Source organism: Pinus tabuliformis, chromosome 9, assembly GCF_031772625.1.
Source record: "Pinus tabuliformis cultivar Carrire ecotype Pingquan chromosome 9, CPIR1, whole genome shotgun sequence".
Taxonomy (NCBI): domain Eukaryota; kingdom Viridiplantae; phylum Streptophyta; class Pinopsida; order Pinales; family Pinaceae; genus Pinus; species Pinus tabuliformis.
This window is the reverse complement of record NC_142307.1, coordinates 762027116-762054053: the sequence shown is the minus strand read 5'-3', so window position 1 is coordinate 762054053 and position 26938 is coordinate 762027116.

Below are 26938 nucleotides of genomic sequence, written 5' to 3'. Positions count from 1 at the left end.
GCGTTTCTATAGTCAATCTCCAAGTTGGAGATTATTGGGTGTGGAGCCTAATTATCTTTTTTATTCAGAGCTATTTCCACATTAGACCTAATTTCATAATGGGGCAGAAACGTCACCCATTTTGATCACCGCCAGGGTTGTCCAGGGTGGGGAGGCGACGACCTTTATGTAAAATTTCCTTGTAAAATATTGTAATTTTGTAGTCAATCTAATCCATTCATCAGGCATATGATCTCACAGTAGAAGTTATGTTTAATGTAGGGGTTTTTTCCCTATAAGGAATAACGTTGCTATATATGAGGGAATTTTATTGCGGCTATGTACATGTGTATTCTGAATGAGAAAAAGAGAGGATATTGCATTAGAGAGAAGAGGAAATTACAACAGATTTGTTGTAGATTTATCTCTTCAATTTGCTGGATAATATAAAGGAAGGGTTGGTTGTTTCTCCATGGACGTAGCCCAAATTGGGTGAACCACACACACACACACACACACACATATATATGTCTCTCTTATTTTATGCATTTTTGTGTTTATGTTTCTACAATACATGTTAGGCCCCTATACTACTAGTGTAACCCCTTATTATTATTAGTACAACCCACTTATTATATTGATGTATCCATGTAGTGCCCATATTGCTACTATCGTGCCCCATAGAAGCCCATTATTTTTATTACTGTGCCCTTATATTATTATTGTTATGTCAGCTCTGATTATGTTATGACCCCTTAGACTGCTATATATAGAAAGGAGGCCTTTTCATTTATATCATCCAAGAATTTCTCATTTATGTAATGTAGAGGGGGTTTCCCCCTCGAAGAGGCTGAATTCTAAGGCATTGGTCTCTCTTTTATATCTTTTTGTGAGCTGGTTTCATAACATTTGGTATCAGAGCTTTGGATTCTAGGGTTCGCTGCTCCAAATAGGTCATCGTGGCATTTTCGCTATAACTCTTTTTCAGCGAAATTTTAGAAGATAAAAAAAAAACCCATTTGAGAAGAAATCGCACTGAACCTTGGATTTGAATTTCAGATCTTTTAGCGGTATATTTATGGAGATATGATCTAAGGAAGTTGTTCTTTTTGAAGACTCCTGAATTAAATTCCAAACAGGTGACCTGAGGAAAATCATCATAACTTTCTCTCTGAGCATCTGATTGAAATGTTGTAAGAAGGTACAGAAAGAGGACTGAATTTAGTTTCTTTTATATATTTTTAGTCCCAAAGGTCGAAACAGTGACACGTGGCACTTCATACAAGTTCGCTCTTCTCAAAAGGTCTATAATTCCGTCATCGTGGGAGATTGCGCATAACTCTTTCTTGGAGAATCCAATTTGGATTAGACTGGATGCATTAGAAAGAGGACATAGAGGGATACTACAAGTTGTAATTTCAAAACTTAAAGATCCAAAAGTATAGAGTTCCAGTCGTTTCAAGTTTGAGTTCCTAAAATCAAGAAAAGACAAGATGAGGAAGTTTGATGGCAGGGATCCAGTAAATTGGATACTTCAGATGGAGCAATATTTCGATCTACATGGTGTACCACTATTATGAAAGGTATGTATTGCATCTTTATATTTAGAACTGGATCAATTTTTATGGTATGAAGGGCTTTTTTCTCGTAAACAACTTGCTACGTGGTCAATTTTCATGGCGGAAACACCTTCATTAGAGCAACACCACAACAATTGGAAAGAGTAAAAGGGCTTTGTGACATAATGGAAAGCAAAATTAAGGAAACAAGGAAGCATACGCCTCATAACTATAAAGATGGATGTGTTGTTTCTTCTAGCCTTCCATAACCTACAAGGGTTACACCACAACAATTGGAAGAAAAAAGAGAAAAAGGGCTTTATTACAATTGTGATAGCAAATGCAGTAAAGGTCATAAGTGTGTTGAGAAGAAATTATTTTACATAGAATATGAAGAGGAGGAAGAAAAGGATCAAGAAAAATCAAAAGAAGAAGATATATGCCAGGACCCCACCCGAGAGAAAGAAAAAATGAATCAGACCATATCTTGTAAAGCATTGGCAAGAATTACCACTCCTCAAACTCTCAAGATAGAAGGACATATCAAGAAGAAAAAGGTGCAAGAAGTGAAAGATCACATCGAGAAAGAAGAAATGAATCCAACCATATCTTGTAATTCATTGGTCAAAATTACCACTCAAAATGTGAAGATAGAAGGACATATCAAGAAGAAAAATGTTTAAGAGGTGAAAGAACACATCAAGCATCAAGAAATGAATCAGACCATATCTTGTAAAGGATTGGAAGAAATTACCACTCCTCAAACTCTAGAGATAGAAGGACATATCAAGAAGAAAAAGGTTCAAGTAGTGAAAGATCACATCAAGCATCAACAACAAGTTATCCAACTTTTAAAGGATAATTCCACATTAGTGCAAAATCAAACGAAACAAAAGGTAGATCAACATCGTAGTGAAAAATATTTTGATGTAGGTGATTGGGTATTTTTATTGCTACATCTCAAGCAAGCTATTTATGAGAAGGAAATGTTCGCAATACTACATGCACTTAAAAAATGGCGACCTTACCGAATGGGAAGACTCTTCAAGGATGAGGATGTAGAAGCATTGGATTTTGCTATTTTTATTATCCACCAGATTGGATAAACGAGGCAAGGGATGAATGGAAGAAGGACGAAGAAGTATGGCCACTTATTCAAAAGTTGCAAAGGATCCCAATTCAAATAATATTGTGAAAAATTGAAGAGGAAGGTGTTAGCGCTTGGAATTTGACCTCAGGCTGAGAAAGGAAAACTCCAAGGCAACATCAAACCACTTAGCCTCGTAGCTAGCCCTACGGGGTAGGAGAGGGCTCTCTCCAGTATATCTCGGTAAATATCTTCAACGGGCAAGATAACCAATAAGGAAACACTGATTTTAGGATAGTAAACTGATAAAAGGGTTTGATTTGGAATTTTTAGGATTTTGGTGGAAAGTTGGGGAAAGGCAATTCTGGGTGCAGGGATTGGACACAGTTTTTGCAGGGGGTTCTTTGGGCCAAGGTAGGAGACTGTACTGATGCCTTTCAATTAAGTGAATGGAGAGAAATGACCGGTGAGAAACTAAAGAGAGCAAGAAACCTTCAAGAGTTCTCTTTAGACAGATGAAAACATAAATATTAAGCAAACTTAAAAGAAGAGCATGGCAATCATGAATTCTACTTTAACACTTCATTTGCCTAATTTGCAGAAGGAAAAGTAAGAATATGAATCACATAAAAAATTTACAAGTACAAAGAGAAACACACCATCAATACATGTAACCACAGGAATCCCATAAAGGACTGCAAAACCCTGGTCTTTGTTCCTTTGCCAAAACTGCAGAGATACAATGAATAATACAATAGAGCTTCTCCCTCAAGAGTCCAACCTCTCCAACCTCTGAAAATGACTAAGAAAATACATAACATAGGCAAGCTAACACCATTCCTTGCCTCTAGGGGTCGAGATCATCCTTCTAGGAGCTGTTTCAACCAATTCTAAACTGAGCACTAAAATCTAGGTAGTCAAAACAACTTGCCTCTATAAGCTAGGAAACCAATTCATTCATTAAATGTTTGCTATTTCATGAATGAATCTTCTAGAATAGTTAAATAAGTGTCATGTCAACATGAAAATACATAAATTACATCAAAGAGGGTGAAAAATCCCATCACAAGTCAAAACTGGTCAAAACTGGGCGAATTCCTGAGTTGTAGATGAATTCCTGTGAAAACTACCCAACGGGTCGCGCCCTCTTCCTGAACAGGTTGCGCTACTTTGCAGCTGATTTTGAGGTACTTCCCGGTGTTAAAATGAGGTAAAATTGGGCTTGTTGGAAAGGTCTGGATGTCTACTTTCCAACCCAAGTGGAATTTCTGAATTTGGTGATCATTTGCCCCTCCAAATTGAAATCTCCCAAGACTGCTTCCTGTGTGTCAAAAATGTGGCAGAAAGTCACTTTTTGCTTGTTTTTAGACTTTCTGGAGGCCCAAAACTTGGTGAAATTTCTTGGCAATGGCTGAGAAAGTGTATCTTTGCATGAAAAATCCAAAAATGTTGAGTTTTGTCAAAAAGGAGTTGCCCAATGAAAAGGTCGCGCGCCATTGGTGGAGAAAACCTGTGTTTGGCACAAAAAATTCACAATTGACAAAATTTTCTCCAAATTTCTTGAAATTTGGGCTGGGAGTCCCCAATCAGGTACCATTCTCAGTCAAAGAGGATTTGGAAAAAATTTGGAGTGGATCGGGCCTTTTCCATCGTTTTAGTGCCTTGGCCAACCTCCTTGGATATGGCGATTGTAATTTTGACATTTCTCTAAAACCATGACACCTGTGCAAAACGTCAAGGAGGTTTTTATTTTTTGGCATGTTATGGACAAAAACCTCTCTCCGTTTTCTAAAATTCATCTTTGATTGCTCTGGAACGGCTTTTGAGTGAAACTTATCCCAATGTGTGAAACAAGGAATTTCGAGGAAATGAAGCGAAATGAAGGCGATAGGGGGCTTCTAAATTCTTGGGGAAATTTTTGGGAGTGGGGAGAGATGTTAGGAAGCAAGGGAAAGTCGAATCTCAGAGATTGAGTGAGGGGAAGGGGTCGAAAAGGGCAAAACACAGGCCAAACCTAGAAGATTGCCACGTTGTAGCTAGAAACTAGGGTTTGTGCAAAAATGAGGAATTTGGGGGATCTCAGTGATGGAACGTGTTTTATAAGGTATATGAAAGGTAGGGGAAGGTGTATGAACCTCTGGATACAAGTTTTGTCGATGGTTTGACCGTCCGAGAGAAATTAGCTTTCAAAACCCTAAGAGAGGAAAATGACCTTACCTAGGCGCAACTGAAGCATGGACAAGGTCTAAAATGACTCATTAGACACTGAAATGATAATGACAACCATATGAATGATGATAGACTCAGCTGAATAGTGACATAGATTGACATTTGGGCAAGTGAGAGCAAACCCTAGACCTAATGCCTAGTGACCAAATTTTGCTTGAAGACTCTTTGAAATGACAAAATTTGACCTTGACACTCTGAGACCACTTTGTAAGAGCATATTTGATCACTGGAGGAAGGCTGGAAAGACTGACACTAACATTGGCTCCGATGGGGATGGTAGCTCCTTGGAGGTGCCAAGAACCGCAGATCTCTGGGAGAGCAGACCAGTGTTTTCCAACCATTGGGCAATGGAGTCATTATTTTACAAACAATATAAGACTTTGACTCATTTATTGACTGAAAACTTGATTCAAATCGATTCAATTATGAAACCTACATGACTGAAAACTGACTCACAAATGACTCATGACTGACTTAACTAAAACAAGAACTTACAAAGCTTATTGAAGGGCAGCAGTACATCAAGTTTTGAAAGCATGATGACAACCACCTGTGTTTCTTACAAGACAATATGCATCAAACTATATCAAAATGCCAATGCAACCAACCAAGCAGATGCCTTCTTGATTGGTTCTCCTGATCAGATCTTCTGGTCAACAATACAAACCTATAACTGAGCATCCAAAAACATAGTTGACCATGATCTCCTTCATCACTGAACACAACAATAATCACTTTCACTGCTGACTGTAACAAATCTGCCATTGGATCCTGGAAAACATGAAGACTTGACATTGCCACCTCCTGCTGAAATTACAAGCTATCCTTTGCTTCAAATTCTGATCTGCCTTCATCATGTGCTTCGATAAAAGTATGCTCATTGGCTTCAAAAAATTCTGAACAAGTAGATGAGCAGATCTCCTCTTGGAAAAGCATTTCAGCACATGAAACATACGAAGAGGAATCTGAATGGAAATCCTGAATGTTTTGTTCTTCTATGGTGTGAATGTGCTGTAGGTCATCTTCATATGATATCACAACCAAATTATCAAGTTCCTTATTACATTATTCAATATTATCAAGCACAATATTATCATTTACATCGTCTGCCACAAATTCACTCAAAGAAACTTTTTCACTTGCTTGAGCAAAGATCTCACCTTGCTGTTCATGAGCTGATTGAATGACCTCCTCATGAAGATCTAGTGCTGGTGAGATGAGAGCATTTAGGTCTGCTACTCCATTTTCTTCATTTGAGGCAGCCGCGACAATACAACTCTCTTTTATGAGATCCGGAACAACATGTTTTGCCTCATCACAATTTATCTCCCGATCTGATTTATCATCATCACTTTCTGAGATTAGAACATTACTTTCCTGTGTTACCTGCATGCTGTCTTCTTCTATGGACAGATCTGAAACAACATTTGCTCTTTCCTCATTTTCAACCATATGGAAATCTTCAGCCTGGTGATCTTGACAAGTATCCTCTAAGATTTCTGAGTGCTGCTGAAATGGATTGTCATACAGAGCCTCCATAATCTCAACGTCCATAAAATTATCATGTTCATAATATTTCTCAAGGCTTTCAATAAAACTATAAGCATGCTTGCAACAGTCTTGAACTAAATTTATTGATGGATAAGAGTCCTTATATCGTTCAATGAACATAGCATGAAAATACTTTAAACAGTAAATACAAGCAGGCGACAAACTTTCATACCATGATTGGGCTTTACCTTCCAGAGAGGCCAGGAATATCTTCATCAAGCAATCTTCAGGAAAATCACCTCAGGCTGAGAAAGGCAAACTCCAAGGCAACATCAAACCACTTAGCCTCGTAGCTAGCCCTACGGGACAGGATAGGGCTCTCTCTGGTATATATCGGTAAAGATCTTCAACGGGCGAGATAACCAATAAGGAAACACTGATTTTAGGCTAATAAACTGATAAAAAGGTTTGATTTGGAATTTTTAGGATTTTGGTGGAAAGTTGGGGAAAGGCAATTCTGGGTGCGGGGATTGGACACAGTTTTTGCAGGGGGTTCTTTGGGGCAAGGTAGGAGACTGTACTGATGTCTTTAAATTAAGTGAATGGAGAGAAATGACCCGTGAGGAACTAAAGAGAGCAAGAAACCTTCAAGAGTTCTCTTTAGATAGATGAAAACATAAATATTAAGCAAACTTAAAAGCAGAGCATGGCAATCATGAATTCTACTTTAACACTTCATTTGCCTAACTTGCAGAAGGAAAAGTAAGAAGATGAATCACATAACAAATGTACAAGTACAAATAGAAACACACCATCAATACATGTAACCATAGGAATCCCAAAACGGACTGCAAAACCCCGGTCTTTCTTCCTTGGCCAAAACTGCAGAGATACAATGAATAATACAATACAGCTTCTCCCTCAAGAGTCCAACCTCTCCAACCTCTGAAAATGACTAAGAAAATAAATAATATAGGTAAGATAACACCTTTCCTTGCCTCTAGGGGTCGATCTCATCCTTCTAGGAGCTATTTCAACCAATTCTAAACTGAGCACTAAAATCTAGGTAGTCAAAACAACTTGCCTCTATAAGCTAGGAAACCAATTCATTCATTAAATGTTTGCTATTTCATGAATGAATATTCTAGAATAGGTAAATAAGAGTCATGTCAACATTAAAATACATATATTACATCAAAGAGGGTGAAAAATCCCATCACAAGTCAAAATTGGTCAAAACTGGGCGAATTCCTGAGCTATAGATGAATTCCTGTGAAAACTGCCCAACGGGTCGCGCCCTCTTCCTGAACGGGTCGTGCTACTTTGCATCTGATTTTGAGGTACTTCCTGGTGTCGAAATGAGGCAAAAGTGGGCTTGTTGGAACGGTATGGATGTATAATTTCCAACCCAAGTAGAATTTTTGAATTTGGTGATTATTTGCCCCTCCAAAATTGCAATCTCCCAAGACTGCTTCCTGTGTGTCAAAAATGTGGCAGAAAGTCATTTTTTGCTTGTTTTTTGACTTTCTGGAGGCCCAAAACTTGGTGAAATTTATTGGCAATCACTGAGAAAGTGTATCTTTGCATGAAAAATCCAAAAATTCTGAGTTTTCTCAAAAAGGAGTTTCCCAACGAAAAGGTCGCGCGTGGCGCACGACCGTTGGTGGAGAACACCTGTGTTTGGCACAAAAAATTCACAATTGACAAAATTTTCTCCAAATTTCTTGAAATTTGGGTTGGGAGTCCCCAATCAAGTACCATGCTCATTCAAAGAGGCTTTGGAAAAAATTTGGAGTGGATCGGGCCTTTTCCGTCGTTTTAGTGCCTTGGCCAACCTCCTTGGATCTGGCGATTGTAATTTTGACATTTCTCTAAAACCATGACACATGTGCAAAAAGTGAAGGAGGTTTTTCTTCTCTAGCATGTTATCGACAAAACCCTCTCTCAGGTTTCCAAAATTCATCTTTGATTGCTCTGAAACGGCTTTTGAGTGAAACTTATCCCGATGTGTGAAACAAGGAATTTCGAGGAAATGAAGCGAAATGAAGGGGATAGGGGGCTTCTAAATTCTTGGGGAAATTTTTGGGAGTGGGGAGGGATGTTAGGAAGTAGGAGAAATTGGAATCTCAGAGATTGAGCAAGGGTAAGGGGTCCAAAAGGGAAAACACAGGCCAAACCTAGAAAATTGCCAGGTTGTAGCTAGAAACTAGGGTTTGTGCAAAAATGAGGAATTTGGGGGATCTCAGTGATGGAAAGTGTTTGATAAGGTACATGAAAGGTAAGGGAAGGTGTATGAACCTCTGGATACAAGTTTTGCCGATGATTTGACCGTCCAAGAGAAATTAGCTTTCAAAACCCTAGGAGAGGAAAATGACCTTACCTAGGCGCAACTGAAGCATGGACAACGTGTAAAATGACTCATTAGAAACAGACATGATAATGACAACCCTATGAATGATGATATACTCAGCTGAATAGTGACATAGATTGACATTTGGGCAAGTGAGAGCAAACCCTAGACCTAATGCCTAGTGACCAAATTTTGCTTAAAGACTCTTTGAAATGACAAAATTTGACCTTGACACTCTGAGACCACTTTGTAAGAGCATATTTGATCACTGGAGGAAGGCTGGAAAGCCTAACACTAACAGAAGGAAAAATCATATTGGAACCTAGAGCAGTCACAGAAACAAGAACCCGAAAACTATGAAATCGATCAATTTTATAGTATCTCATCAAGTGGAAGAACTTGCCTTCTGAAGATTCCACATGGGAGGACAAAAATTTTATACAGACGCATCAAGAACTACTCAAGCATTGAGGACAACGATTTTTGAAGGAGAGGGGCATGTTAGGCCCCTATACTACTTGTGTAACCCCTTATTGTTATTAGTACAACCCACTTATTATATTGATGTACCCATGTAGTGCCCATATTGGTACTATTGTGCACCATAGAAGCCCACTATTGTTGTTATTGTGCCCTTATATTATTAGTGTTATTTCAGCTCTAATTATGTTATGACCCCTTAGACACCTATATATAGAAAGGAGGTCTGTTCATTTGTATCATCCAAGAATTACTCATTTTTGTAATGTAAAGGAGGTTGCCCCCTCGAAGAGGCTGAATTCTAAGGCATTGGACTCTCTTTTCTATATTTTTGTGAGCTAGTTTCATAACATTCTACTCGGTTTCAATTGGTTTTCAAGTATGATGATGAAGATGAGAAACAACCAGGTCCAAAGTGGAATCATTATCCAACAAATGAAGTAGAAATGGCGTTTCTATAGTCAATCTCCAAGTTGCAGATTGTTCGGTGTGGAGCCTAATTATCTTCTTTATTGAGAGTTATTTCCACATTAGACCCAATTTCATAATGGGGCAAAAATGCCACCCATTTTGATCACCACCAGGGTGGTCCAGGGTGGGGAGGCGATGACCTTTGTGTAAAATTTCCTTGTAAAATATTGTAATTTTGTAGTCAATTTGAGCCATTCATCAGGCAGATGATCTCAGAGTAGAAGTTATGTTTAATGTAGGGGTTTTTTTCCCTACAAGGAAAAACCTTGCTATATATGAGGGAATTTTATTGCGGCTATGTATATCTGTATTCTGAGTGAAAAAGAGAAAGGATATTGCGTGAGAGCGAAGAGGAAATTACAATGGATTTGTTGTAGGTTGTATCTCTTCAATTTGTTGGATAATATAAAGGACGGGTTGATTGTTTCTCCATGGACGTAGCCCAAATTGGGTGAACCACACACACACACACACACAGATATATATATATATATATATATATATATATATATATATATATATATATATATATATATATATATATATATATATATATATATATATCTATCTCTATATCTATCTCTATATCTATATCTATATCTATATCTATATATATATGTGTGTGTGTGTGTGTGTGTGTGTGTGTGTGTGTGTGTCTCTTATTTTATGCATTTTTTGTGTTTAAGTTTCTACAATATTTTATGTCTTCCATTTCTCTCTAATATATAATTTTCTAACAATTTTTAATTTGATCGATCCAAACCTTGAATGGTGATTTTGTAGCACTTAATGTTATCAATGAAAGAGAATATAAGCTAGGTTATAGATGGTACGAATTGCCAGTGTATTCATGCAATGAAAGAAATGGAAATTCTGGCAATCAATTTGATAAATTTCTAGCATGGGGATGCTTGCAGCCAGTTTGGATGAAGTAGGTGGGTTGTTGTGAAGGATAGCTACCTACTGATGCTTAGAGTGGGCTTATGGGAGATAGGCTTGGAGGAGACCTCCAAGGCAGTGTCACCTTTCACCTCATCACTTTTTCTACTACATGTTTTGGGTAGTGTATCTCAATTATCATGGTTTTTTTCGCCACTTTCATAATTAGGTTTCAAGTATGGGGAGATGACCTTCTCTCCCAATCACAAGGAAAAGAAAAAAATAGTGAGTAAACCCATTTTGCTTCTAGCCCCTAACTTTAGTACTTTACTTTTTCCCTATTTCGAGTATGTCAAGGATTAGAAAGTGCAAGGAAGGATCATTGTTTTATTTATGATCCAAGTGGAGAGGGGATGTAAGTTGTGTGTCTATTTCCCTATCACTATTCATGTCGTATCTAAACCTCAAGGTTGCTTCCACCCTTATACACAAAATTTTATTTTGATTTTTGTTTGGTGGAATTGTTTTCTCTTAGAACTAAACAGTATGGTTAATGAGATAGTCTCTATGGACTATGAATGTAAGACTCAATGTTTCAACTATCAGATGTATGAGAAGGATTTGTGTTTGGTTTATGTTCTGCCCTCTTGTTGTGGTAAAAACACAACAACCCCATTATTCATTTAATTCTCATTATGGGGACCCTTTTATCGAATTCTTGGTCATATTACTATTTTCTTTGTTATAATTTTGATTGCCTGAATGAGTTCATTTTTTTATTATCTTCCTATCATAACTCGTTTGATCTCATTCGGACATTTCATTTGTAAATGGTGCTTAATTGAAGATTGGATGTTTTTCAATGCTTTGGCCTTGTAGGATGTATATAATGTACATTATTTTTTGTTTTATAAACTTTATTTCTTTATTTTATAAAATTTTTATTTATATTTGTATATAATATTTTTATCCTTTACATATCCCCCGAGACCAAGCTTCAATGTTAAAGTGGCTTTATTATTTCAAAGTAATATTAGGGCTAAACCATTTATATTACAAGCAGCTAGTTATTTTGAAATAAAAACATTCAAACTTCATTCATAAACTTAATACAAATGGAAATAAAACTATTATATATATCGCGTTTACGCATATCAGAATCCCACGTCCTCTAGATATCAGGGAGGCTCAACCGAAAAGTTGAGATATATTCCCTTCCAGTATCCAAAGTCCTGATATCAAAGGCCTTCATCTTATGCAACAAGTGGCTGTAGTTTATGCATATTGTAATGATCACATATCAGGGTTACAATGTTTAGATGTTATAATATATTAAAACCACTGTTAGGGTCCTATAATACATGTAATCAAAGTCTATCTATCCAAATAATTGTTGGGAAGCAACTAGTAAAATTTAGCCTACAAATTCACTAGTTCTTATAGTCTAAATTGTCTTTGTACAAAGGTCCCTAAGGGGTCATCAATGGGGTGTCATAAGCCAGTTGTCAACAAACCTTTCCATTACTAAAGGATGAAACATCTCTAAGTTATGTTTAATAATTTTTATTTTAAATGACTTTTACTATATATATATATATATATATAAAATGATTTATTTTAAATATTCACCTCAATTAAAAAATAACTTAGAAATTCAATCTCTAAAATGTTAGAACCACGACAAATTTCAGGGTGGGTTTCCTATTCAACTTTTAACCTAACCTCCACCTCCGCCCCCCCAAAAAAAATAATTTAATTTACCACTCTCATTCGTTTCGGACCCCGCCCCTCCTAAAAAAAATACTACCTACCTGATTCCCTGAAAACCGTTATTCATATTCATTCATATTTTATAAAAAAGGAGGGTGAGTAAAAACAAAATTTTGACAGAGAAGAAAGAAATTATTTTCTATGGTATAAATAGGAGAAATGCACGGGAAATGAAATGTGGATAAATACGTAACCAAAAAAATTTGAGTAAAAGGGTAAAGTAAAAATAATTTATCAACCATGGGAAAACATGACATGGTTTTTAAAATCCATGGGAAGGAGAAACAAGACATGGTTTGGTTTTTAAAATCCATGGGAAGGAGAAACAAGATATGGTTTTTAAAATCGATAGGAAGGAGAAAGACATGATTTTGAAAATCCATGGGAAGCAAAAACAATAAATGGAGTTAAAAGAAAGACATGGATTTCAAAACAAGAGGATGGTTTATTAAATCATTCAAAGAAATATTTTGAAATTTTATTTTCTGGAATTCATTTAAAGGTTTAAGTAAAATATTTTGAAATATTATTCAAAATATTTTCTTCCCAAATATTTTGCAACAATGATGAACTATTTAATGATGAGGAAGGAAAAGACTATGGAAAAATGGTTTGGCACATAAATTTTATTTAACTTCAAAATAAAAATAATTTGTTGATACACTAGGTGGAAAACATCAACAAACATGAAATTATTTTTAGATTTTTGGCTCAAAAATAACAGTCAAAGGGGCAGCTAGTTGATACATGTGGCAATTATTTTCAGATTTTTGGCTCAAAAATTACAGTCAAAGGGGAAACTAGTTGATACATGTGGCAGAGTTAATTGGATTTGAATGTGTAGATAGAAGGTTTTGTGAAGACAATTTTAACCTCTCCAGATTCAAGGCAGAGGATCAACATTTAAATACCAATTTCTAGATTTTAAGGGTGAAGATTTTTGAACAGTTCCAGATTTCCTGCAGTTTCCCAATGATTGATTTTATCTTTAGTTTTTTGTTCATATTTTTTCCAGAAATTGTTAGATATTATTTTGTAATCAGTTCTTTTTTGCAATTTGAAGTTAGTTTAGTAAGAAATCTATAAATATGTTGTAATAAGACATAGTATAGGTTGGAAATTGTATGAACAAAGGATATATATTTTGATGTAAGTCCTACATTGTACTGAAGTGATCAATTTGCAATAATACAAAGAGTTTTTGTTCCAGTATTCCTGTGTCAAGAAATTGGTGGTGTGATTTCTCATGTGAAATTGTTATTTTCCTAGTTTTCCATATGTTTTCGGTCTCTATTGTTTTAAGAAGGTAAATGCATGAAATTTATTAAGTTGTATTTTGCTTTGGCTTGTAAATAATATCATTGTTTTCATTATGTCGTTAAGTATAGAATTCATCCCTACATGCTCTATATTTAATTGAAATTAAATCATATTCATCTTATATACTCGACGAATAATTTAAAAGATCCAAAAGTTTGCCTATCCTTCCTTGTTACAAATTCTCTGTCATTTTTGTGTTTGACCACCCAAAGACTCATGACTCCATGCCCAATGGACTTTCACTGCGATTTTCAACAAAATATTTGAAAAACCAACCACGAAACTCAATAAATTGCGTAATAACTTAACACAAAATTTAAATCAGATAGAGAGATCCCTCTCTAAAGCTGGAAGGGCTAGATCCGAGCTTTGCAGTGGTTTTGTGGTTACCTCTGGGTTTCTCTCTACAACCTAGGGAAATTACAGATTGATAACATTCTCGCGACCACGCTGGGGAAGAAATGTTTCATCTTCCTCAGGCAATACTCTCAAGTTTTAGATATGGTTGCTAAGGTGCAGAACAATAAGACATATGAAGGATGAAAAATTCACCTGACAACTCTAAACAATTTCAAGTTGATCTAAAGACTCCACTGGTAGAAGGATCCATAAATTGAGATGAGTTCTCAATCTAGAAAGTATGCTCCTATGCATCACATTGATATTCCAGGATTTCCAAACTGCATGACTGGTGTAATATGCTATTCTTATTTACCTACCTTCAAAGATCAAATAGGAGATGATGCTACCTTGCATCTGATTAGGTTGCATATGCACATCCATAAGTTTAAAGTTAAATTTTGTGAAGATTGTTTTATGAATATGTTCATGGTGTCCTTGGAGGGAAACGCACAATCATGGTATGAAATCTTGCCATGTAATTTTTTATATTCTCTTAGAGATTTTCATACAATATTTTATGAGAGATATAAAGAACATCATCCCTCTTTGTTGCCGGTCAAAGATTGTTGCACATATTTTGACAATTTTATTGAGGATTTAGAAATATTTTATGAGTATTATCAATAAATAGATGAGGATATTATAGAGGCTTTTCATGAGAGACATTTCAACCATGAAGAAGATAAAGAAGCTGGTTTCTATGACACTCAAGAAAATTTTCAACAAGTAGTTATTTTTCCCATGATTGAAAATGAAACAAATCTTTATTTCAATGACCTACATTCTAATTAACATTTTGATGACATTTCACGACCTTTATACATTTAGAAGGATAAGAGACAAAGAAGCCCTATTGTAATGAAGAAACATAGATTACAAATGATAGTTTGTAGCAATTTTGTCATACTTTGAGAAATAAAAATGATCATTCTAGTTGTCTTGCATTACCTTCTTCGCCCGAGTTTTGAATTTAGGAAACCAATTCTGAAAATCATAATTTGAGTTTGCTAGCATAAAAACTTAGGAAAGCCATGATCCATCCATTATTTTCAGCAATAATATGTAGCAAGTTTGTTCCTTTAAGTTTAATGCAGAAATTTTTGAAGAGAAAATTTATGAAACTACGTGCATAAAGTTTCTCAGCAATGAAATTGTTCAAGATGATTATAAAGTAGAGCAGATTGCTTTAGACCCCATGGGTGTAGACCATTTTTTTACTCAAGATGTCACTGTGTAAATTGAAAATCTTCCTCCAATTTCAGAAAATGAAGAGTTTGTTGAACGGGAACAATTTGTCCTTGAACCTATGTATGCTATTGTTGTGGATGAATTGGTTGTTTCAAATGAATATGGAAATATTGATGAACAAATTACTCCCTTATCTTTAGAAAGCAGTTCTTTTGTAGATCATCAAAATGTAACTTTTCACATTTTCCAGGATTACCCAATCTATTGAATTCATTAAGGAAAATGGTTGTTCTGATGTTTATGGATTACATCCAACAACTTCAGTGGGAATTTGGGTTGCGAGTCCCACATCTTTTCTACCTGCTCATGAGAAGTATGAGAAAAACTCAATCAGGTACTCATTTTATTGATTGGCTACATTGGAGAGAAGAAATCACCTAGTATGTATACTTTCATTAGTTGTGGACAACGATCATCAAAATTTGAAACTTGAGGAGAAGGCCCTAAGACTTTGGAGATGTGTTTTCAAAACTTTTATTTATTTTAATATTTGTAACAAAGTTTTTAGTTTGCAGTGTACATTTTAGATTCTAGTTTGAAGAATGGATTTGGTTCAGTTTGAGGATTGGAACCAACTACCAGTTTGGTTCAAGTTGAAGTGGTTTTAGGGTGTAGCATGTTGAAGGTTTGGGATTGTCCCAGTGGATTAGGCTACTATTCTATGGTGTTCTTAGCACCTCAGAAGGAGAATGTCATCTCCATTGAAGCCAATGTTAGCATCCTATAATATAGGCAATTAGAGTCCATGTGTCCAATTATTAATTGCGGGAATCTGCTCGTAAAATTGAGCCTACAAATTCATGATTTCTTATAGTCTAAATTTTCTTTGTACGAAGGTCCTAAGGTATCATCAGTGGGGTGTCGTAAGCCAGTTGTAAACAACCCTTTCCATTTATAAAGGATGAAACCTCTCTAAGTTATGTTTAATAGTTTTTATTTCAAATGGGTTTTATATATATATATATATATATATATATATATATATATATATATAGAGTAAAATTGTTTATTTGAAATATTAAACTCAATTCAAAAATAACTTAGCAAACCAATCTCTAAAACATTATAACAACATTTACTTTCATGCATTAGTCAATAATGAATTTTGAAGTCAAAATCAAAAAGTCAAAGTAAGTTGTGATCCCACTCTGCACTTCATGCATTAAACTTCCCTGAAGTGAAATTCCTCAAGATATGTGAATATTTACATCAACTATTATTGATGAATTTTAGGGTGGGAGGGGGGTTAACTATTCAACTTTCAACCTAACCCCACCCCCCGAATTTTTTTTTTTTTAATTTACCACGCTTATTCATTTTAGACACCCCCCGCCCCTCCTAAACCACTTACTACCTACCCCACCCCCTCAAACCCATTATTCATATTCATTCAAATTTTATAAAATGTGGCAGGAAATGAAATAAGGGAAATTTCATATGTTTATGAAATGGGTTTAGGGATAGGAGGCTGAGTAAAATGTGATTGAGGTGAAAGGATTTTTACAGGTCATATATTTAGGAAATGAATTTATAGATGCAAGTAAATGAGGTTACAGGTGAAAATAAAAGGAGTGTGAGTAAAAAAAAAAATTGCAGAGAAGAAAGAAATGTTTTTTATTTGGTATAAAGAGGAGAAATGCATGGGAAATGAAATGTGGATAAATACTTAACCAAAAAAAATACAGGAATAAAAAAGTACACCAAAAATACTTTATCAACCATGGAAAAACACTACATGGTTTTTAAAATACATGGGAAGGAGAAACAAGACGTGGTTTTCAAAATCCATGGGAAGGAAAAACAAGACATATATTTCAAAACAATAGTATGGTTTATTAAATCATTCAAAGAAATATTTTGAAATTTCATTTTTTGAAATTCATTTACAGGCTTAAGAAAATTATTTGGAAATATTAATGAAAATATTTTCTTCCTAAATATTTTACGACAATGATGAACTATTTAATGATGATGAAGGAAAATATTGTGGAATAATGGTTCAACACATAAATTTGGTTTAACCCAAATACAAATAATCTATTGACCAACTAGGTGGAAAACATTAACAAACGTGCATTTATTTTCGTATTTTTTGGCTCAGAAATAACAGTCAAAGGAGCAACTAGTTGATACATGTGGCAGAGTTAATCAGATTTGAGAGGGAAGATAGTAGGTTTTATGAAGGCAACTTCAACCTCTCTAGATTCCAAGGTAGAGGATCAACATTTGAAAACCAAATTCCAGATTTGAAGGCTGAATATTTTTCGGCAGTTCCATATTTCCTACAGTTTTCGAGTGATTGATTTTATCTTTAGTTTATTATTCATATTTTTTGTAGAAATTGTTAGATATTATTTTGTAATTAGTTCGTTTTTGGAATCTGAACTTAGTTTAGTAAGAAATCTATAAATATTTTTTAATAAGACTTAGTATAGGTTGGAACTTGTATCAAGAAAGGAGCTATATTTTGATGTATGTTGTGCATTATGCTGAAGTGATCAATTTGTAATAATGAAGAGTTTTTTTTCGAGGATCCCCATGTCAAGAAATTGGTGATGTTATTTCTCATGTGAAATTGTTATTTTCTCAGTTTTGCATATGTTTACAGTCTCTCTTGTTTCAAGAGGATAAAGGGTCGAGTTTGCTTAAGTTTACTCTGCTCTAGTTTGTAAATAATATCAATGCTTTCATTATGTTGTTAAGTATAGAATTCATCCCAACATGCTCTATATTTATTTGAACTTAAATCATATTCATTTTATACACTCCACAAATACTTTAAAAGATCCAAAAGTTTTCTTACCTTTCCCTATTACAACTGCTCTGTCATTCTTGTGTTTGGTCGCCCAAAGGCTCATGAATCCATGCCTAATGGACTTTCCCAGTAATTTTAAACCAAATATTTGAAAAACCAACCTCAGAACTCAATAACTAACCTAGTACCTTAAGAGAAAATTTAAATTAAATAGAGATATCCCTCTTTGAAGTTGGAAGGGCTAGATCTTAGCTTTGTAAGTGGTTTTGTGATTACCTATGGGTTTCTCTCCACAACCTAGGGAAATTAGAGAGTGATAATAACCCAGATATGTCCCCACCTCTATTCCTCTTGATAAATAATTTAATGAGGTCTAATAAACGGTTTATTCAACATAACAATTTCACACTCATGATTTGTGGTCTCTGCCTACCACGTCACCTAGGAAACTTTATATCATGGATATTCCTTTCCAACCTCTAAATTCAATATTGTTATGAAATTCAATTTATTATTGTATCAGGTTCATTCCGTATATCGGAGAATCCCATATTAGAGTTTTGTAGAGTGTGACACCAGTTAGAAGTTGCAATATCATATTTCTACAATCTCTAATCTTTGATACAACACTCTCTTTGATCTTCAATATTCCTAAATGCCTTTCCTTATATATCCCAATAATCAATCCCTCTGATACACCAATCTTTGATATCCATTCTTGCTCCCCCTCCAATATTCTCTTGTCATTGATTTCCAATATTACCAAACCTTTGATCTCTGATAAACCTATCGCTATTCATATTGCAACTCTCATATCAAGACTTTCCAATTGGTTGTTATCCTTTCAAACCTCTGATATCAAATCTCTGGCATATTATTCCTTTCGATAAGTGGACCTGGTATATTTATTAAGAAGAGTTCAATAAGATATCGTGTCAGGTCCATATCATAGCCTCCCAATAACATTTTTCGTTTGTGCCCATTTTTAAAATTTCTGATATCCATTTCTTCGATACCAGACAGCTCTTGCCACTTATCACTTCTAGGGGCTATTGTCATATTAATTGAAAAAATCGCTTGATTTTTATATTGGTTTTGGGCATAATTAGAGTTTCTTTACAAATTTCATTTCACGCCATGCCTAATTATGTTTTCTATTATAACAAACATTTCTGATCAAAGCCGGTATTGAAACAGATCTAGTCTATCACCAACAAAATTCCTCCATATGGTCAAGGGATATTGTAATAAAGGAAAGTTGTTGAATTGGTTGTTCCTCGCATGTGATTTCACCTATGGTTTGAAACAAGTAGGAGACAAGCAATATCATCCTTATCTGTACAAACCAAACTACGCAATCTATTTCACTGTGCTCATGTGCATTTTGGTCAGGATTCCAATTAAATCCATCTATGTTATAATTAACTCTACAGTTGAGAGATTTAGGAATACTGTTAATATTTCCATTATGTATAAATACCCATCTCTGATTATTGTAGAGGGGATTTGAATCATGGAAAAAGGCTTTCTCAACTCCATAATTCACTATTCTAAATAGACTACTGTAATAAGGATTTAGGGTTGTAGAGGAGAGGAGAGTTTAATCTTAGATGTGAGGAATAGAGAGATTTATCTTCTACATATCTGAACCATTTATGATGAATAGAGCTTGCACTATTGTAGCTCTTATTTCATTATCATAGTTGATGAGTTGTAGAGGATTATTGGAGATCAAAGAAAGGGAATTGGGCTTAATAAATTGGTATTCAAGTAATTATTGTTTTAATACTAGTTTCATTTTATAACAGCAAAGACTTGTGATTTTTCAGTCATATTTGTGCACTATTGTCGATAATCATAATTTCAACTAATTGAACTACTTCATTAATTTGATATTCACTACAGGCCATACATATTTAAATCTCAATTCAACTAGTTATATTTTTCCCAATTGGGTCAGATCTACATCTTTCTAATCGATATAGCTTTAGTTTTTCTATCCTTTTACTTGTAATCTAGTGTTATTTTTTATTTATATTAATTAACACAGATAGAAGTCCTCTTATCAAAGAGGAAAACTTTATTTGTGGCTTGGATGGGCCATAAAATCAACTCAAGGATCACTTTCTTGTATAGTTAGGAAGAGGGCACATTTCATGTCTCTTCTCTATTGGTAGACGAAAGTCATAATTTAATCTAGAGAGATAGAGAGAGGGAAACTCGACCCAATTGAACCAGTCATAATCACCATTTAAATGGAAAAGGAGCTTCTTTATGTTCTCGATTGGGTGGTCTCCATTAAAATGTTGACATGTCATTTTTGTTGATCAACACCTCCCCAAGTGGGTTATTCCATGTGTTTTATTGTAGGTTTTATCCCTCAACCAATTTCAATCATTTTAAATATTATAATAGTAGTGGGAGGGAAGTAGTGTTGTGGATTTTCATTTTGTGGAAGCAAGGGGATGCTAGGTAAACTATTTCATATCTTGATTTTATTGGGTTCTACATTGGAGTTGTCTTTTTGCCTTTAAGTGGTGTCGCCATTGGATTTCTATCTCTTATTTGGTTATTTTTTATTGCGTTGTAATTTTGGAGCATCCATGAAGGGCCTAGTTTGTTCTCAGTATTACTATGTTGAGGCGGTGACTATTGGTCTAGAGAAAGTATGTTTAAGAGTTTCTTATTGAACCATATTTAGTGGGGTTTTGGTGGTTGAACTCTCTAGGTTACTCTATCTTTCGCACATACCTTCAAATTTTGGGTTATCTGGTCTTGCAATTACTCTACCCTCTTAGTGTTTTAAGTCATATTCAATCATTGTTTTAGATGGAATTGATGAATCAATTGTTCCTAGGTCCTATGCCATGCTAGAGGTCACAAGTCGAGAGAGGGGTTGCATATTTTTGGGATTGTACTAAAAGGGAGAAATTGTACATGAATGAATGATTAAGGGTATATCATGGGAAATTCTAAGAGATTATCCAAAGTCCTTTCAAGTAGGAAATTACTCAAGCTAAGCATATAACTCTGATGCATAGAGCACCCTTAGAAAACATGAACTTCCTAGTTGAATGGTAGGATTAGATGCCTAATATTAGGCACACTAGGGATTAGTTTAATAAATATATGAAAACTATAGAGTTGTATTAGAGGATGGAATCCTCTTAGCTGATAAATTGGTGGATAGATAGGAGCATTGGGAAGACATAATTCACTCACTAGATTGGTTACAACACCGTATAGGTAAGGTAGATCATAGGATTGACAAAATTGAGTAGCACAGGGTTATACCTCACGGAATGGAAATAAATCATTATGGCTAAAAGGAACATGTATAGATCACTGCTTTAGATGCAGACCTCTTTGAGTAGTTTTCTAATGTCCATGTTTGATGTGTCTTTTGATATTAGTCTCTCTTGGCCATGTATCCCACCAAAGGTCTCTAGTAACCTTATGTATTTTTTCATCTCATTTTATATCGAGTTATCTTTTTCCACTCTTCATAAAGTACTTTTTTTGTTATTACCAGTCTCCCTAGAGAGAGAAATTTGGTCAAAAATACCTTTTAGTGTAATTATAGTTTTAGAGAATAATAAAAATTCATTTTCCAAACAATTATTTCTTTATAAATTCAATATAACTTTATTGAATAATTAATTTATTTCTATATTTTATAAAATCCAAATCTTTCTATGCCAATGTTTATAAAAAAGATTTTTAAGACCTTTTAAAAAAATAGTCCATTTTCATCATATTAAGAAATTTATTTTTCGGCCTCATGGAGCTCAAATTTACATGAATAAATCTTACATATCACAAAACAATTTAATATTCATATAGTATGTATCATTTGAGAGTAAATATGATATGTACCGTGGTTTCTAGGTTTGGATTTACCACTCTTTTTTTTGTAGGAGCGTCTAGGTTTCTTGTTCATAATTGGATCCATCATCAAAACATAAAAGATTATATGAAGATTATATGTACCATAATATATCTCTCTCTCTCTCTCTCTCTCTCTCTCTCTCTCTCTCTCTCTCTCTCTCTCTCTCTCTATATATATATATATATATATATATATATATATATATAAGTATTAATAAGTTAAATTAAAATTAATATGGCATCAAATTATAATAATATTGAAATGAAATATGATTTTTAACAACAATAACCACAATAATTAATTATATTTTTTAATAAAAATCTAAAATATTAATTAAAAAATATAAAAATATGTTGTAATAAAATGATAAAGAGATAGAGAAACCAAATAAAAAATAACAAAAGAAATAAAATTTAATAATAAAACAATGAAAATTAATTAATTAATTTTAGTACTAATAAAGAAAAATATCAATAACTTTCTCTCCCCTAAACAAATAGTATTTATAGAAGGTCGGAAAATCCTTGATGGTATAATTACTTCACAAGAAATCGTCCACTCTGTGAAGCAACATAAAATGCTTGGCCTGTTGATCAACATGGACCTATCAAAATCTTATGATCGCCTCAGTTGGTCATACCTTATCAGAGTTCTAAAATATTTCAGTTTTGACCAACATTGGTTGAATTAGATTTCGTACCTCATCTTGTCAGTTCCTGTTCAATAGATCTCCTTCTATAAATTTCAATCTTTACCATGGACTATGGAAAGGTGATCATCTATCTCATTTTCTCTTCATTATGGCACCTGAGCGATTGGGTAGATATTTTAGATCTACTACTCTTTCTTCTCAAATCAAAGGCCTTTTCCATTGGGTTAGTGATCTTCCCATCGCCCACCAACAATTGTTGGATGAGATCATGTTATTCTACCAAGTCTCCCTTAGGGAAGTAAGAAATATCAAAGACATTCTACATGAATTTATGCCATCGTCATGCACTCTAATTAATAGTGACAAATCTAGCATCACTTTTTCAGTACACCAGTGACTATTCAAATCTTTCTTGCTAGGTCATTTGGCTTTGGTATAGGATACCTCAACATGACTCTAGTGTTTAACTCAAAAATTTATTTTTGGAGTGACCTTTTGAAAAATATCCAATCAAATATTAGTTATTAAGCCTTTAGAGCTCTCAATTTGGTAGGTGGGATTGTCCTTCTTATGGTAGTTCTCCAATTGAACATTATATAGTAGCTTTCACATATGGTTTCTCCTAAATATTCATGCACAAAAATAATATAATTCTTTTAAAAGTTTTTATGGGTAGGAGCCCAATAGTTGAGGAAATGGGCCTTGATATCATGGACCAACCTTTGAAAGCCAAAGATGTTAGGGGGACTGAGTGTCAGATATTTGTATAATTTGAATTAAGTGATGCGAGCTAAACTTTGGTGGAGATGGCTAAAGGGAGGACAAGACCTATGGAAAAGCATGTGGACCATAAAACATGGCATGCCACTACAACCAAAGGATATTCTTAGATAGAAGGATCCCCCTAATGGGTCCTCAATATGGAATGTTTCATCTGGTAACAAAGATCTCGTACCCCCACACTTTTTCTGGGAAATCAGAGATGGGAAAATGACACTCTTCTAGTAAGACTCGTGGAAATAGATGGAGAAACTATTTAGTAGATGGGATTTAGGGGATATATTTCTATTCATAAATAATTAGAATTTTTATACAATGGACCAATTTTAGAAGGCATCACAACCAAATTCAGTATGGAGACAATGGAATGAATATCAGTAATGGCCCAACCCTTTAGCTTCAGAACAATGGCAACATATGGAGAAAGAACTTCAATCCCGCAAAATTGCTAAACAAGACAACACTGACATCCTTTGTTGGGGATATTCTGCCAAAGATACATTCAACATTAATGAAGTGTATCATCTAAAAACAAAATACAATGAAAATCATTACACTCCCATGTTGAAAAAGATATGGACAAGTAAGATGTGGACAACAATCACTTATTTATTATGGTTGGTGGTCATGGATTAATCCTCACTTGGAATCAACTTTAGAATCAAAGGATTCAAGGTCCTTCACTCTTCTTTTTATGTGGTACACATAAAGAAGATTTGGAGCACCTCTTCAATTCATGCTCATTTGTAGATCAAAATTGAAGGCAAATAGGTCACCTTTTTCATCACTTATATAGAGACTAACAAAGTATCAAGGAATCCATAGTTCTCTTGTGAAAAGGCCTTCTCTTGAGATCTTCCCTTAATTATGTGTGGAAGCTTACCCTCAGAGTCCTCCTCTAGGCCATATAGAAGGAAAGGAATAGCCATATCTTTGAAGAACAACATAAACCTTAGGAAGAAGTCTGGAAATGTATAAATCTAAGAATTAGAGAAACAATATTAGCTAAAAAATGGCATCCAGGGGATTGGCAAGTTTCTCCTCATGAGCCTAGGATCCTTACCCTACTGAATCGTTGTCCATGTATGATTGCCTAGAATTATTGGAAGCTCTTAGCTGCCCCTGTTTCATCTCCTCGACACTTTTTTTTGTCACTCGATGAATTCCATAAGTTAAAATTTTATGGCGCATCAAGGGAAACATTGGAAATGCTGGTTTTGGAGGTATTTTTTAGTATTAGTAGAAGAAAACTACTCTAGTATTTGTGGTTGATTGTAGTTTTTCTAGTAACAATGAGGAAAAATTTAATGTTCTTAAGATAGTGCTCATTATAGCCATCCGAGTTGGATATAAGAAATTTGTGATCAATGGATATAGAGATTATCAAGAAGTTAAACTACAAAACAAGCTCAAAAAATATTAGCCACAGTTGGTGCATCACTTAGCTGGTGTGAGAGGGATGAGATATTATTATCAAATTTTAATATATCATCCTATCTCATGTGAGGATAGAAGGAAACAAAGTAGCAGATTTCTTGGCCAACTCGGGCTGCTCACATTCGAACCAATATTTGGAGCTTGCCTGGCCACCCTAATCCATGGGGAAGGATATAAACTCCCAAAATGTTATATTGGAATACGATATTATAGAAAGGTTGTAGTATAACTAAGATATGGACTAACATCCCCAGTCGGGGTGTGAGCTGGAAGAATTGGGACCTGCAAACTTTAGTGTGCAATGATTAAACCCAAAGGATGATGTTTTACCACCCTCTGCATCCATCAGGAACGTGGAGCAATAACCTCATGCATGCACTATTTTAATGGAAATAAGGACGGTGACAGGGCGATCATAGTGGCAAGGTTAAATGGATTTTTTGTTGTTGAGGTTAGTATGTTTGTTGTCTACAAAGGTAATTGGGATTCGGTTTGGCTCGCAACAAGCTATAGTTCTGGAGTTGTCCTACTCATGGTCTTCCTCCAGGTGTGGGTTGACTTACAGTATGCTATGGTCAGTCTCTTTGGGTATGTTCTTTGTCTTAGTTCTTGTTACCCTGCTCCCATGGCTTGCTGCATTTTATTGCTTGTCTCCTGGAGGAACAACAATGTTATGAGATTGAAGGTTCGAATAAAGTAACATCGATGTTTCTGCATTGAAATTGAGAATTATTATGTGGGATTCATTGTCTTATATACTCTTGTCTCTATGTTTTATGGTATTTTACTTTCACCCATGGGCACCATTTGGGAAAGGAAGTTATGCCAATCACAATTTCCATTTTTTTGTGTCTCTGCTCTAATGGTAATATGTTTTTTTAGACTATCTATTGTTATGGCTCTAGGTTTATATGGTTCTAGAATTCTAGTTCTTATTTCAAATCTACGGCCACTGTTATTCATGATAGGGTTGGGAGTGTGGTTTAGTGCTCTAGGAATGCTTTAATCATGGCACGTGCCTACTGCAGGGTAAACCATTAGTGTATTTATAGTTTTTGGTCCTCATGCATTAATAATTTCATAAGTTGCCATGTTCACTGTTGTTCTGGGAAGCATAAGGATTACGAGTCTAGGCCAATTATGGTTCTTCCATCGTGGTTTGAGTTAGTTTCAATTAGAATATTCAGTATTCCTTGTATCATGGCCCGTGGTACCTCTGGGAAGGGCAACCAAGCCTGGGGTTCCCGCGGTCATGGTAAGGAGTATAAGGAAACCCATGAGGGTCATCATGGAAATTCACAGTCAGGTAGAGGACGTGGTTGAAAATCAACCTCTCACATCATAAAAGAGGTTTAAACCAGTTATCATGAGGGTAGTTCAGCCCATGTTTTTCAACTCATAGTCGAGTGGGAAGCATAACTTAATCAACAAATTGGTGCAATGAAAATTAACTTGGGAGATTGACAGACCTTGGTGCCTAATGAAAATCACTCTCATGGCCAGTCATATCAATATAAACAAACGATCCATCTTTATTGGATGATGAGAAACCTTATAGCTAAAGCATTGGTGCACATCCATTTGGGCTCTTCCTCAACCTCTCAAGGGACCCTAGATGTCAGCAAGGACCTACAACAAATTCAATTCCAACATCAAATGCAGAATGGTCATCTTAGATGCATCAAACATCACATTCCATGTATCCTACAAAATAAGCTTCTAGGCTCTAGCGCAAAGGATCTTGTCCCTGTGGACTCATATAAAAATTAGTAGTATGATGGTTTAATATGTATTTTGTCTTTTGGTATATGCATTAGTTACAAAATTTATTGTATCTTTTTAGTTATTCAAAGCATATGAAGTTTAAGGAAACTGAAACATATCGAGCATTGCTTGATAGGCATATAATATTCTACTTTTGGATGGCTTACCGTGTAGTTAGGTGGCCAACAAATATCATTTCCCTCTCAATAGGTTAAGACCACGTAACCATTTTATTTATGGATGTAACTTTCCTTTTTTTGAAAGAAAATGAGTACAAAGGTCCTACCAAGATTACAATTACAATATATATATATATATATATATATATATATATATTGTAATCTTGGTAGGACCTTTGTACTCATTTTCTTTATATATATATATATATATATATAT